Raw genomic sequence first — 15,857 nt, 5'->3', positions numbered from 1 at the left:
GTTTATTATGACCAACTAAAATCACAGTGCAGTGAGCTCACTGAGTTTTTCAGATTTATTTATTTATTTAGTTTGCTAATAGAAGGCCCGGGGAAGGCTGCAGTAAGTTACACTCATAAAATGGTAATTCAGGAGACTGTTTGCAGATTTACTAGGCTAGATTGTGCCAGTTGCAAATGATTCACAGTTGTACCAAGGAATGTGTGGACAAAGAAGCAATTACAGTCTCTCTTTTCAAATATAAATGCAAGCAGTTCTATATGTCTGACAATAAAAGAAGGATTCGTAAATCCGTAGGAACGTAACATTCTTCATCGTGGTCTCTGTGCATCACACACTTGGGCTCTGTGCCTGCGCAGAGCTTCCTTCAAGAAAATTCTATGGCTGAAGCGTTTTGAGCGGGAACCCCTCCCCCCGCTATGCAGTGCACATGCCTGAAGGGTTCCCGCCCAATAGCTAAGTTCTCTTTCATCCGCCATTGTGGCAGCTTCATCAGGGAAATCATACCATTAGCCTGTGATTATTACTGATTATTGAGGGGTTCCCCCCCTCTTTCTTCACTATTCCCTTGTTCTTCCTTCTATCATTGTACCTTTTAGTTTGAATTTTTTATTTTCCGTGATCTGAGGATTGCCCGAAAAGGCATATGGCCCTCAGGATGCCATTTCATAAAAGTACTCAATGTGGGAGTAAACTCCCTCCCTCAGACGGGCACTCCCTGTGTCTCGGAGAAGGGCACATTGTAGAGTCCTGCCAATTTTGCCAGGCATTTTTAAAGCAAACACGATGCCAGAGGTTTGACCAATTAAAGGCTTTGTTGCAGAGTAAGGCACTACAACGCTTGATTTGCCGACACAACGCACAACATCGGCAATGGATACAGAGGGCATGTCTTCTCAATTGATTTTTGAACAAGAACTGCAGCCCCAGCTACAGGCAGATCGCTCTCACTATCGACAATGAAAAAGCTGACAAAGAAGTATCAACCAATCATATTTAACCTTCCATAGAGATAAGGTGATCCTCATGCTGGACATCTTTCTCCCAAAGGTGGTTTCACAATTTCATTTGAACCAGGATATTGTTCTTCCATTCTTTTTTCCTGAGCCTAAGACAGATATTGAAGCGGCTTTATGTACTTTGGACATTAGGAGGGCTATCACGTTTTACAAGTTGAGAACAGAGTCCTTCCAAAAATCCCAGTGTCTCTTCATATCGTATGCTGGGCACTGCAAGGGGTTACCAGTGCCGTTGCAGAGAATAGCATCTTGGATAGTTCACACGATTACTCTCACTTATGAGGTGGCAGGTCTGACACTGACACCTCCAATCCGAGCTCATTCCACCACATTGGTGTATTTGAGAGGGGAGTTTGTATTCCTGACGTCTCTAGAGCAGCAACGTGGTCCACTCCTTCAGCATCCGGGCCAGAGCAGACTGCTCTTTTGGCAGAGTGGTATTATCGTCTATACTCTTTAGGATGCCTACCCACCTCTGGTAAGTGAGCTTGCTAAACATCAATGTGTGTGATGCACAGAGACCACGATGAAGAAAGACAGGATGCTTTCTTGTAACTGTAGTTCTTCAAGTGGTCCTCTGTGCATTCACACAACCCCCGCTTGGTGTCTATGTCGATTTTGATGGAGGTATCAAGGAGGTCTATTTCTCGGGTCCGAGGCCCATGTGTGTGAATGCACAGAGGACCACTCGAAGAACTACAGTTACAGGTAAGCAACCTGTCTCTACATGATGAAGTCAGAAAGAATTCCTGGATTTCTTAATACAATGGCTTGGATCCTAAGAAGGAAAATCATGGAAGTCAAGTTTCTCCTTACCATCCTCTTGCTGAAAAGTCTCTATAGACTTGGAACAGTCTCCTGAATAATGTGGGATGGGATGCCAAGGGGCGTTTGTGGGAGGAAGGGAACTGCCTTAAGTTACTTTAGGATACAAACAAATGTGTTTAAATGATTAAATATGCTGTTCTTGGGGTCCCCAGTGTGGTGCCTGTAGACATTTGTCATGGCATGCCAAATGCATGCCAAATGGTATGCAAATTGCATACCAGAGGCAATCTTAAAAAAGGGGTGGATGGCTGGAGCATAGCACTTTATTTTAAAGTATACCCAACCACCTAGAAAAACAAGAAAAGTAAAGGATAGGCTGAAGGTGATGTGTAGCATCCTGGAGGGCTAGAGGGTGGAAGCAGGGAGTCAACCTTCCCTTGAGAGACGGAAGGGATGGCAGGCAGTGAGGGGATATTTTGCCTGTGCTGTATATGTGTGTTTTGCCTGAGTTTATTTTTGTGTTATGGAGGTGTATATTAGCTGGCTTATTCATTAGTTTGATGTGTTATGTTTTATCTGGTTTTGTATAGGTTTCTGAGCATCACCAGTTTGCCTTCTATGAAATTGATATTTTGTTGTGTTTTTGGGGGGCAAATTCATGATTTGGAATGTGGGGCTCAGGCTCCACCTCTTAGCCAAGTTACTTGCCTCTGAGCCTCATTAGTTTGCCTTCTAACGAAAGTGGGTTGGAGCAGAAAACTGGGTTCTGGTCAGTGGTTTTGTATTTTGGAGCTCTGACCACACCTCTGCCTTGTACTTATGTTCTTGGTCAAGTTACTTTTCTTTCAGCTTCACCAGTTTGCCTTTGGGAAATGAGTATTTTGTGACTAACCACAGGCACCATGGTTGCCATGGGGTGGGTTGTGAATGGGCAAGCCCCCCCCCCCATGGTAACTATTGTGTGAAAGTGCCCACAGCACTCTCTCAAATTTTCAAATGTGCCAGATGGCCCCAAAATGGTTGGAACATGATGTGGTATTAGACCATTGTTCTCCAGTTTATCTCAGATATCATTCGACAAGATGCAGTACTAGGAAATGAACCAAACAACAAAAACTGATTGGAAATTGCCTGTAGAAGCAATGTGCCTCTTCCTGCACCTCCCAGATATCTTCTATCTCTACAGAATGTACCAGGTGCTTATGCTAGAAGCCATTGCTTAGCTCCTGCACCCACAAGAACACAAGAAGTGCCCTGAGGCTGGATCAGACCAAGGGTCCGTCTAGTCCAGCACTCTGTTCACAAAGTGGCCAGCCAGCCATCGGCCAGGGACCAACAAGGCAGGACATGGTGCAACAGCACCCTCCCACCCATGTTCCCCATCAACAAGGCAGACAGTCTTGCTAGACCAGAGGAGCATGAAATCTAGTCTGCAAGAAGGATGGAGGTATCAAACTTATGCTGGACGGAAAAGCCTAAAGAAATATGTGTCAGAACTTGACGTCTCGATGCAGAGGCCCAAGTCTCAGTAAAAACTTTTATTGGAGTAATTTCAGTAATTAGGTATAAGTTTTTATAGTCTTAATAAAGTTCACCTGCTAATAGATTACAACATAGTTCTTTGAGCAGAAGCGTTTCATGAGAATCATCACGAAAGACCCAATCAGCCTTGGATTCAGCACACAGAATAAGTCCAAACAGGTTTACAGTTCCAGTAAAACTAAGAAGCTGTTCAGGTTTCTCAGACGTTGCTTCGAGCAAAGACTACTGTCTGTTTCTCTGATTTAAATACAGCAGAGTAGACACTAAAGATCAATATTGGACATCTGGTCCTGCAAATGGTAGTTGCCCTTCACAGGATGCCTCTTCTCTGTCCTCTTTAGTTGATTATGCACCTTAGGACACACCCCTGAAACCCCCTCTCCTGCAGAGTCCACATCCTATAGCCATGTTCCCATATAAGACAACCTTAGTTGAGAGGCAGGGGCCTCTATCAAGGTCAGGTCTCTTAGCTGTAGGGGGGGAAAGCTACATCAGCATACTGTGTCTTACCCTCTCCTAGCTTGTAAGACAGCGGGAGGCCTGGTCAAATTGAATTCTCAGGTGTCTGGGTTTTATGGCTTCTCCGTCTGACTCAGAATTGGTGTCAGTGTTGTAGACTCTAGCTCCCCCCAGATTGGGGCAAGTTCTCACAGTATGTGAGATTCAGATCTTATTGCACAGAAATCCTAATACCCACAGTGGCCATGATAGAACCACGTGATTTCATCCTGTGAATACAGCTAAAGGATATTTGCCTCCATGTCCTAATAACACCATCATACGGATGATTTTATCAGTTTTCAGCAGTATTATCAGTACATGGTCTTTCCCTTAGACTTCTCACCTTACTCAGTGCACAAAGATTCTTCAGACAAGGAACTGAGACAGATGTCCTTGATCAACAGTCAAAACAATAGAGATCAGTCAGGATCAAGGTGATCTCCAGCCTCCAACTATCCGTTGTTTCAAGTATAGAGATCTTCATATGTAGTTGAGAATAGGCTCATCTAGACTAAATTGGGATGTTAAATTTGGGAGGCTATCATGAACCTTAATTAATTTCATACTTTTCATCAATGCAGTTTGTCCTGGCTTCATAATGTGTACTGCTTTGGTAAAATCTGTATTTTGAAGTAGAACTTTAAACAAACATAGAACTGGGTACTCACCATTGAGTTGACCTCAGAGCCTCTCGGGTGCCACTCCAGTCCACCCATTTACAATAAAGGCAAAGGGAAAGAAAGAGAAATGCAAATTATTTGGACATATGAGTGGTTTGGGGCTTCTTCTGAGGATAGTGCCTTTTTTCAGCATCATATTTTTTTTATTGTTCCTCCTTGTGCGGTGTTGGTTTGCCCATGAGAAACAAGGAAGATATCCTATAGACAGAGGAAAGCATATCTACAATGTCTGTGGTCATATTCTTTACAATGATCATGTCAGGTTTTCTCAAGTTACACTTATTGAGAAATTAATCATTAACTCATGTGGGAGGCTGTAAGAAGGGTTCTGTGCCAACAAAACAATTGGGTTGGGCTTACTGGTGATAATAAATATAATTAAAATAAAATCTGGTAACCAAATTAGTTTAAAATACATACATTAAAACAATAAGAATATACTGTTGTGCTGTAAAGCATCATACATCAAACCAATGAGAGCGAATGCAATTTGGTTGTGTTACAAAGGCCGAAAATAACCAATACCAAATAAACCAAATGTGTTTCGACTTACAGTCTTCCTCAGTGATCTAGTAACAGGGATATGGTCTAGTACAGTGGTTCCCAAAGTGGGCGGTACTGCCCCCTTGGGGGCAGTGGGATTGCATGGGGGCGTTAAGAGGCAAGGGGGCAGCAGGGGGCGCTAAGAGGCAAAGGGGCAGCGGGGGGGCGCTCAAGGGGGTCTTTTCCGTACCAGGAGTTTTGGTTACAGAAGGAAATTTCTGATCGCTATCCTGCACTATGGAGAATGATTCAGAAGCTCCTGGCTGCATTTCCAACATCATATTTGGTGGGATGTGGTTTTAGTGTGGTCTGCCTACTTCTTTCCAAGCAAAGAAATCAACTCCAGATTACTAAACGTGGTGATTTAAGACTCATGTTAAGTGACTTTAGACCAGACATTGGGAAACTGGTATCACTTCATCAAGCCCATCCATCACATTAAGAATTTACAGAATAGTGAGGTCCTCTGCCCTAGTTACTAAACGTGATATCTAATATTTCAGACTTTGAAAAGATTATATCACTGGATCAAGTTCATCAATTATGTTTAATTGGATAAACTAAAAAAAATGTAATTGGATTTTGAATAAATATTCAATTAATTGTTACTGTTTTGAATTTTATTGTTATTACCTTCCTTAGTGGGTCGTTGAAAACCGCTATTCTGAATAATGATTTTTATAGGGTAGGGTAGGGGGCACTGGGCATGAGTTTGTGGAACCAAGGGGGCGGTTACCTGAAAAAGTTTGGGAACCACTGGTTTAGTATATAGGAGGTATACCCCCAAATAAGCAAACATATGTGTACCAACACATTGTATATGACATAATGAGCACAATTTATCAGACACTGCATTGTTAAGACCTGTGGATATGCAAACAATATTATGTTTTAAAATATTTTAATCTTGATTTGTAGTTGTACTACTGGTAATGCTTTTAAATTACCTATTGTTATCATTTAGTTGATGAGTACCCTTTAAGGAACCAAATACAATTTTATCAAGCTGCATTCTTTATATTTGTGCCTTACTTGTTTTAAGAAGTTAATGAGAGCCTCCAGCCTCCACAAGACAGATATCTTGTAAGCTCATGTTCAGGCAGCATCCAAAATTATTTTATTTTATATTGGTCTGTCATTTGTATTTCGTAATTTATTATACTTCTTAAATTTATATGTATTCTTATACATTTTCTTTTAGGATCGCTGCAGTTCCTTGCCATCCTCTCAAACAGTTATTTATAGTGGAGCCTTTGGCCCCCTTGCAGTTTATTTATTATTATAACATGTGCACCTTTTCCTGGTATATGTTCTAGAGAAAGGATTGGCAAGATTAATAAATTGGTGAGTTTTTAATTTTTAATTAAAAAATCTTTTTTGTATATTTTAATATAGTTTTAAGCAACAGTTTTTAAACATAATAAAATTAAAATATTTTGAACATAATATTGTTTGTATATCCAGAAAGTGGAAGGGTGGTTAGGCTAACCATGGTGCATGGTGTTCAGCCATGACTTGTGCTTCCGCCATAACATGGAACCACACTCCACAGTGTGGTTACCATAAACACTCCCTAACTACCTACCGCCCCACAGAAATCCACAGTCCTCCAACTCTCCGTTATGCATTCCAGCTGTGCTGCAGCTGGCCACGGGCAGCCACTAGAGAGATGGCTTTTCTGATCTTTCCTTTCCTATGATTGATGCACACTTGTATTAAACTTTAAAAGGACTATATGTTTTAACTGAATTGATACAGAGTAGGAAGTCATCTACAAGTTGTGTATCACTCCAATATTCATTGAATCATAGTAGACTACTTCTATTAATTTACAGTTTCTGTAGATTAACTAGATTGAAAATTAAAGGGGTTACAAATTAAAGACATCAACTAATAATTTTATCTTAATAATTCTGTTTTTTTTTAATTAAGCAATCCAGAACCTTTGCCTGTGAGGGGCAAAGTATGTTACCTGCATGCAGAAAACTAGGAAGTGGGGGAAATGGTGTCCTGACTTATCCCTTGCTCTTAATTGATGGGATCTTACCCACTCTACCATTTGCAAACAACTTGCACTAAAAGCAGAAGTTTTTGTTCTGGATTTTCCCAAGAGAAGAGTGCACTATTAGTCACCATCAACTAAGAACATAAGAGGAGCCCTGATGCTGGATCAGACCAAGGGTCCATCTAGTCCAGCACTCTGTTCACACAGGGGCCAACCAGCCATTGGCCAGGGATGAGCAAGCAGGACATGGTGCAACAGCACCCTCCCTCCCATGTTCCCCAGCAACTGGTGCACATGGGTTTACTGCCTTGAATACTGGAGATAGCACACAACCATCAGGTCTAGTAGCATGGGATGACCCCGGGTTCTAGTATTTTGAGAGAGGGAAAAAATGTCTCCCTATCCACATTCTCCACACCATGCATAATTTTGTACACCTCTATCATGTTTCCCCTTAGCCTCCTTTTTTCCAAGCTAAACAACCCCAGTTGATGTAACTTTCCCTCATAGGAGAGTTGCTCCAGCCCCTTAATCATATTAATTGCCTTTTTCTGCACTTTTTCCAGCTCTATAATATCCTTTTTTAGGTGTGGTGACCAGAACTGTACACAGTATTCTAAGTGAAGTTGCATCATAGATTTGTATAAGGACAGTATGATACTGGCCATTTTATTCTCAATTCGTTTTCTTATAATGCCTAATATGGAGTTTGCCTTCTTAACATGGCTGCACACTGGGTGGACATTTTCATTACGCTGTCCACCACAATCCCTAGATCTCTTTCTTGTTCGGTCACTGCCAGCTCAGATCCTATTAGGTTGTTAAATTGTTGGTTGTTTTATTATGCTCTTCATGGTTTTAATTTTTGTGAACCACCCAGAGAGCTTCCGCTATTGGGCGATATAGAAATGAAATGAAATGAAATGAAATAAAATAAATAAATAAATAGGTTATACTTGATGTTGGGTTTTTTTGCCCCAATGTGCATCACCTTACACTTGCTTACATTGAACCGCATCTGCCATCTGGATGCCCAAATGTCATCCAACGTTCTTACTGCTTCCCTAGCTGGTTTCCTGCTTCTGATATATTTAAAGAATTCTTCATTGTTGGACTTGATGTTATTAGCAATGTGCTCTTCAAAATGCTTTTTTGCATCTCTTATTGTTTGCAACTCCTTTGTGCCAGCTTGTGCTCCCTTTTATTTTCCTCACTTGGGCAAGACTTCCATTTTTTTAAGGAAGCCCTCTTTTCTACAATAGCATCTTTGACACTGCTCGTTAGCCATGCTGGTGACCTCTTGGACTTGGTGCTACCTTTCCTAACCTGTGGAATACATTTTAGTTGAGCTTCTATTATTGTGCTTTTGAGTAAGCTCCATGCATTTTCCAAGGATTTAACCCTCTTGATCCCCCCTTTCAACTTTCTTTTCACTAGTTCCCTCATTTTAGAGAAGTTTCCTCTTTTGAAGTCAAGTGAGAATGTGTTGGATTTCCTAGGCAATTTCCCACTTAAGTATATATTGAATCTGATACCACTGTGGTCACTGTTACCGATTGGTTCAACAATATTTACATCTCGTATTAGGTCTTGGGCAGCACCACTTAGGATTAAGTCCATGGTTGCCTCCCCTCTGGTCAGTTCCATGACATCAAGAAATTTAAATTCTTTGTCATGACTGGAATATGAATTTGTCCAGTCAGTGTGAGGATAATTGAAGTCACCCATTATTACAAAACTTCCTTGTTTGGAGGCCTCCCTGATTTCATTCTCCATCTCAAGGTCACTCTGAGCATTTTGGTCTGGGGGACGATAGCACATTCCTAGTACTACATTAATTTTGGGGCCCTGCATTGTCACCCACAGCATTTCTGTGGAAGAGCCTTCCCTGTTTAAGTGCTGTAGTCTACTTCATCAAAAATAGATTCCAGGATAGTTTACCTAACAATAAAACATAAAATATAAAAACATTATGCTGAAATTAATTTTATTAACCACCTCACACTCACTGCTCCATTACCTCTTTTGTGGAGCTAAAGTATCTTGCCATCAGTGCACAGAGAGGCTTGACTGTGGAAAAGTTAGTTTGGAAGGGTAATTAAACCCCAAAATATCAACGTTAAATTAATGTGAAATGTTTGAAAGCCCATGAAAATTAATGCAAAATTAAATACACTTCTAGTAGATTACTAACTTTAATATCTAACCGTACGTTTGCTTGTCAGATCCGTAAAGCATTTTTGTTATCAGGCCATTTTCCACATTAAAAACAACACTATTGTCGTTATTTTTCCAGACTTGACATTTATGTCATACCTTTTATTCTTTTAAATCCTTGGCATCTTGGAAAGTTAAAAATCATGTATAGCTCTTCTGAAACTACTGATCTTTTTGTAAGTTTTTCATTTCTGTGGCTGTTTAATCCATTTCAATTTACTGAACAGTGAGAAGAGAGAGTACAAGGAGTTAATGTTTACTGTGAGAGAACAACAGTGGTAATTACTTTGATTTCGGTTCCTTTTGATGTGTATTCACAGGATGAAGAGGTCAATAATATTATGACCATGCAAATAGAAAGGGGTTCTTTTTGGCCATAAAAAAACCCAGCAAAGGATTATTAAAGCATTAACCTTGATTTTTAATGGGCCTTGGTTGAGTGGTGAGATCACAATTTGGATGAGTCTGATTATTTACTAAATACAATACATAAATGCAACGGGTTCTTAACACCCATTGCACTCTGGCATTATCGCATTACTGCCATCCTTTGTTGCCTTGCAGACAGGAATATGAAAGCAATCTGTCATGTAGTGAGACTGGCTCCAGAAGCATTTCTCTGATAAGAAGACCCCCTGCCCTTTGCTAGTGTCTGGTCCAGTAGGCTTAGCCATGCGCTTAATCCCCAGAAAGTGGTTCGATTATTGCTGACCAGCAATAGCAAGATAGGTTTTTTCCACCCCCCCTAGCTATCAACCTTCCATTAATTCCTTAAGCAGAAATGTGGTGCAATCTATATTTCCTTGGCATGTGTCACCCAGATGGTGTACTGCTCATGTTTTCAAATAACCATGCTCCAAAATAACATAGTTTGAATAATAAATTCCACAAATCCTTTTGGAGGAATAGAAGCACACAATTCTCAAGAGCCACATAAACTTTACGCATGATGCTGTAGCTCATCCGTATTACTTGGTGGAAACTATATCCCCCCTTACAGAGGTTGGCGTTCTTAATCCAGGAGAAAAATATACATCCCATTCAAACATTGTAAATGACCTTTTAATGTTTAAGGCTCAGTGTGAAAAGAGTAGCTTTAGCCTTTTGGTCAGTATTGCAGAACTTAATATATGAGTAGCCCTAAATCCTTACATGTAGGTCGATGCTGTCAAGCAACCATGACTGAACATTTTGGTATTGATTGGAGTCACAGCAGTAAATTCCTCCTTAACTTGTATGCTTTCCTACTGCATATAAACCTAGGAGCACAAACGTTTCTTACAATGTTCTTATATTTGTATGTACAAATTGGGGTGGGGGGACAACTCATAGATGGAGAACATGTCAAAAATGTAAAGCTAATTCTCTGACATTTTCAGAATTAAAGTTATTTTTAAATGCTAAAATTAATTACATTGTTTAAACTCTCATATTGAAATCAAAAGGACTAAAACTATGTAATTCTAAATAATGCAGATAACCGTAGTACCTATAAGAAATACTATGTATTTCTTGCAAATACAAGGAGCTGATAGAAATGCACAACAAGGTATTAAACCAATTTAACTTTTCCCTATATCAGCCACAGAGGGGGGAAAGACATGTACTTCCCTGGTGCTGCACTCCCCATCTACTTCAAGGGGAGAGGGTGTAGCTACTGTTAAGTGTAAATAAATGAGGAGATCAAGGGAGATCTCTCTTGTATTTTACCTAGTCTGGCCCTTAAGTATATTCAGTTTTAAATGCAAAGGCGTCTGTAAACGTACTGCTAAATTAAGACCTATATCCCCCCATCTATAAAATACTACAAGTTCATCAGACACAATTCATCCAAAGTTATGTTCTTTATAATTCCATTGATTTCAATAAGTGGTATAGTGCAATTATATATTTTCTTGGAAGTAAGTCTCTTTGCGTTTACTCCCAGGTAAATAACTTCCATTGAAATTAATGCAAATAAAAAGGCCTTATTTGGTTGGATTGTGTCCATGGCATATTAGAAAATGTGCTGTTTAATTTGAAATGGACATGTGTAGAGAAGAAAACAAAGGGTGCAATCCTATGCATGTTTAGATAGAAAAAAAGTCCTACAACTCCCAGCATGGCTGGCTGGGGAATGCAGGGGATTGTAGGAGTTTTTCCTGCCTAATCATGCATAGGAATAGGAATGCACCCTAAATCATTCCCCTCCACCATCGTATTGATTGGGAGGAGGCAAAATGTTACTCAAGTTTAGTGCTAGATTGCAGGTTGATCTGCAGCAGACAAGCAAGGATTTTTGACTCCCAGATGTTTAATAATAGCAAGAAAAGGTTGCTTTTTAATTAGACTGCTGAATTGAAGAAAGCTTTGTCTGGAAGTGTTGTATTTATTTTCTGGTACTGAAAATAATTCCTCTAACTTGTCCTGATTTGTACTTGAAGATAAGCCACTGTGGCGCGTGTGGTGCAGTAGGTGATTGGATTCATTCTTTGAGCCACCATTTTTTATCTGTCTCAGCCTGCCCCTGATCCACAGCAGCTATTTTTCACCTGGCTCTGGTAGGTGGAACTTAGGGTTCTTTGGGAAAACAAAGTGAATTCTGCAAGCCACAAGTCTGTCCACTCCTGCTGTTGTTTACTTCATTTAGAACAGTAGCACAGTGTACTAAGGTACTACCAAATGAATCTTTTAACATCTAAGGTCCTCCTCCAGTTGCCTACCCCGAGGGAAGCTCAGAGGACGGCAACAAGAGAGAGGGCCTTCTCTGCGGTGGCCCCACAACTGTGGAACAATCTCCCTGATGAGGCCTGCCTGGCGCTGACATTGTTATCTTTTTGGCACCAGGTCAAGACTTTTCTCTTTTTCCAGGCGTTTAGCAATATGAAATGAGCCTGGGTCTGTTTTTTTAGGCTCATAGTTTTTAAAGTTGTTATAGTGGTTTTAAATGTATGTGTATATTGTGTGTTTTTGTGGTTTTTAATTTTGTATATTGTTTTTAAGTGTCTAAATATTATGTAAACCACCCAGAGATCTTCGGCTATGGGGCAGTATACAAATGCAAATAATAATAATAATAATAATAATAATAATAATAATAATAATAGAAGAACGAGACAATACATAAATGGAAATCACTCAAAAAATATCCTCAAAAATACCCAAGACATCATAGCAAACAATAAACAGCAATAGTAGCTCTCGACACACTGAAACAAAAACTTGCAACCCAGACCACCAGCTTAAGAAGATACATAGAATCAAATGAACGAAAAGCCCAAAACTCTCTCGTTAAAATAAACGAGAAATTATTATACCCAAGAATAAGCAAGAAAAAAGAAAACAACATTACATCCCCAAGTAAAGAAGAAATAACCACATTCTGGAAAAATATCTGTTCAGAACCGGTACAACACAAAGAAAGTACAAGCTGGATAAGACAACAAGAAGAAAGACAGAGACAACTACCACAGCAAACAGAGTATACAATAACCCTGGAGGAGCTGAAGGAAACAATACAAAAGACACAAACTGGAGATCACCCTGCCCAGACCAAATTCAAAATTTCTGGTACGAAAAGCTTACATCAACACACGAATACCTTGCTCAACAGATCAACACAGTCATAGAACACCTACACCTATTCCTGCTATTTGTTGCTGAAGGCAAAACCTACATTAAACCAAAAACTTCAGACACCCCAAACCCAGTTAACTACAGACCCATAACATGCCTCCCAACACTCTACAAAATTATAACTGCCACAATCACACACAAGATGAAACACATCTCACCCAACATAATATACTCACAGAAGAACAAAAAGGATATAAAAAGAACAGCAGAGGATGCAAAGAACAGTTAATACTAGACAGTCATCATGAAGCAAACAGAAAAACAGAGAAGAAACCTCCACATTTGCTACATAGACTATAAAAGGCTTTTGACTCCGTCCCACACAGTTGACTAAAAAAAGTACTTGAAATATATGAAATACATCCCTCCACAGGAAGCACTACAACATAATACAGAACCCACAATTAAACAAAAAACAATTGTACGAATGGCTCAGGAAGGGTGAGCTATTTCCAGAAACAGAAGGATTCCTAATAGCTATACAAGATCAAGTTATACCAACCAAGAACTACCAAAAATACATCATAAAAGATAACAAGGTAGCAACACACCTGTGCAGGAAATGCCATCAATTCCAAGAAACAATAAACCATGTAACAGGAGGATGTAAAATTCTGGCAGAAATGGACAATACAGACAGACACAATACAGCTGCAAAAATAATTCACCAACAACTGGCCATCAAATTCAACCTTATCAAACAACCTACATCATACTATACATACTCACCTGAAACAATCTTGGAAAATGCAGATCATAAAATATACTGGGACAGAGCAATTCATACTGACAAAACAATACCTTGCAACCGACCAGACATAACGGTCATAGACAAAAAAGAAAAACACACATACCTCATCGACATAGCAATACCAAATGACAAAAATGTTGAAAAAGAAGAGGAAAAGAGAGAAAAATATACACCACTGGCTATGGAAATCAAAGAATGATGGCAACAGGAAAAGGTCACAATTATTCCATTAGTTACATCAGTCACTAGCATCACGTCAAAAAACTATACAGAAAACCTTCAGAAACCGGGCCTACCAAAATACATCTACACCAACATCCAGAAAGCAGTCATACTTAAAACATGCTCAATTGTCTGTAAATTCCTGAATCTGTAAAAGACAGCATGACTTGGCAATGCCTGTCTTGTCCATCTAGAGCAACCGCCATGAGCAAGAAGAAGAAGAAGAAGAAGAATTCTCCATCGCCCTGCCTGATTCACAGAATTTTATCAGGGGTCCAAACAAGGTTGTCCTCAACTCTTAACCCTCCTATGTTTTTTGACCACTTCATCTGTATATTTTTTCCTACAACAAAAAATCCTTTAAGGAAATAATGGTGGATTTGCACAGTGTGCCTTCTGATTGCTAGTGCTAGGAGACCTGTGTCTGGAAGCACCCTTACACTGTGTCATTTGCTGGTACAGTGTGGTTCCCTTTATAATGAACCACTGAACTGCAGGTAGCAGCTTTTCAGTATGAAGCTTCTGGCCTTGATGTCAGATTTCCAGAGTCTGAACCTAGCAGTTACAAGTTCAAGGATCTAAAAGTTCCCAGGTGATCAGAACACACAGGGATCAGGCAAAAGGCAAGGTCTCAGCAGACCAGGTCAGAGGCAACAAAGTCCCAAGGCAACACAGCAGACAACGGGCAGGCAGAAGGACAGAGATCAGTCTAGAAGTATTTACTTTAAGAATCAGTCAAGGAAAGGGAAGATGGGTTTGGGAAGGTGTGGGCAACGTTGTTTCCAGCAACTCTCTCTGCCTTCCTCTGCTTTTCTTATGCAGAGGCTGTCAGAGCCACACCAAGCACAGCTGACAGCTGTTAGTGACTATGATTGAAGAAGTCCTCCTTGTGACTTTTGCTCACAAAGAGACCTCTACTTCTGAGTTCTTGTCTTTTCAGGCGGTGTCTCACCTGAGGGCTTGGGAGTTTCTATGCATCCAGCTCTAATGCCCTCATGGTAGTCACTCCTGAGGGCCCAGGATCCTCCTGGTCTACTGGCAGATCATGGGCATTATTGGTGGAGGGTGATTCCTGGTCCTCCAGCTCTTCCTCCGAGAAGGAGTCTTTCAGCCGTGGCATAACACCTGGTATGACTCCGCCTTTTCAAGCTGGACATTGAATCTTTCTGTGCAGGAAGATGTATACAGCGCTTCCTGTTCTACATGAGCCTTGTTCGAGCAACAAGGTTTTTCTGAGCTCTGTTGTGTTCCTATATCCCTCGTTATTCTTTGATGCTGACTTCTGGTTTGCTCCTTGCTCCTGCGTCTTGGTTAGCCCTCCAGTCCTGACCTGTTTGTAAGTCCTGAGTAGATATGTAAAATTTCTGAAAATTTTGAGGCAAGAGGGGGGGGGGATGTGTGTGTTTTTCCAGGGAGTTTTATTTGGGGGGGACGGGATGGGAATTTTTGAAAAATTGAAAAATAAGCAATTTTTTTTAGTGCTCCTTACAGATCTAAAGTCTCTTTGTTGCTTTAAGACAGCCTTTCCCAACTTGGCAACCTCGAGATATTTTGGATTTCGGTTTCAGGTCTTGAATGGGCTGCCCCTCAGGCAGAATGGGCTGTGGATAGGAGTGCTGGACGCTGTAGCCCAAAATATCCAGAGAGCACCAGGTTATGGAGGGCTGGTTTAGGAAGATAAAGCAACCTTCCTCTTCCTGGAGTTATTTTCTGTATAACTTAGTTGGCTCATAAAATATATCATTATATTTTAAAACTTTTAAAAGTAAGCTCAGTAAATTTGCAATTATTGCCTGAATAGATTAGAATTACGTTAAATGACTGCCACAGGACTCTATTGAACCAAACCCAAACTGTCAAAAATACGCATTTACTGTCAGAAATGTACAGTGGGAACTACTCACACGTTCGCAAACTGAACATAAATGTCTATTAGTAATATATAATTTAGATCAATAATTTTAATAAGGAATGCAAGAAATAACTGTGCTGGG

General features: G+C 40.2%; 1 protein-coding gene across 1 annotated transcript in view; it reads left to right on the top strand.

The window, feature by feature from the left end:
- The window catches only part of WDPCP (WD repeat containing planar cell polarity effector), a 134,894-nt gene that overhangs the window by 30,960 nt on the left and 88,077 nt on the right, over positions 1-15,857 (top strand). The window lies entirely within an intron of this gene.

The sequence above is a fragment of the Elgaria multicarinata genome, chromosome 2 (assembly GCF_023053635.1).
Source record: "Elgaria multicarinata webbii isolate HBS135686 ecotype San Diego chromosome 2, rElgMul1.1.pri, whole genome shotgun sequence".
Taxonomy (NCBI): Eukaryota; Metazoa; Chordata; class Lepidosauria; order Squamata; family Anguidae; genus Elgaria; species Elgaria multicarinata.
Note: the sequence above shows the minus strand (reverse complement) of the source record. Positions and strands in the feature narration are given on the sequence as shown.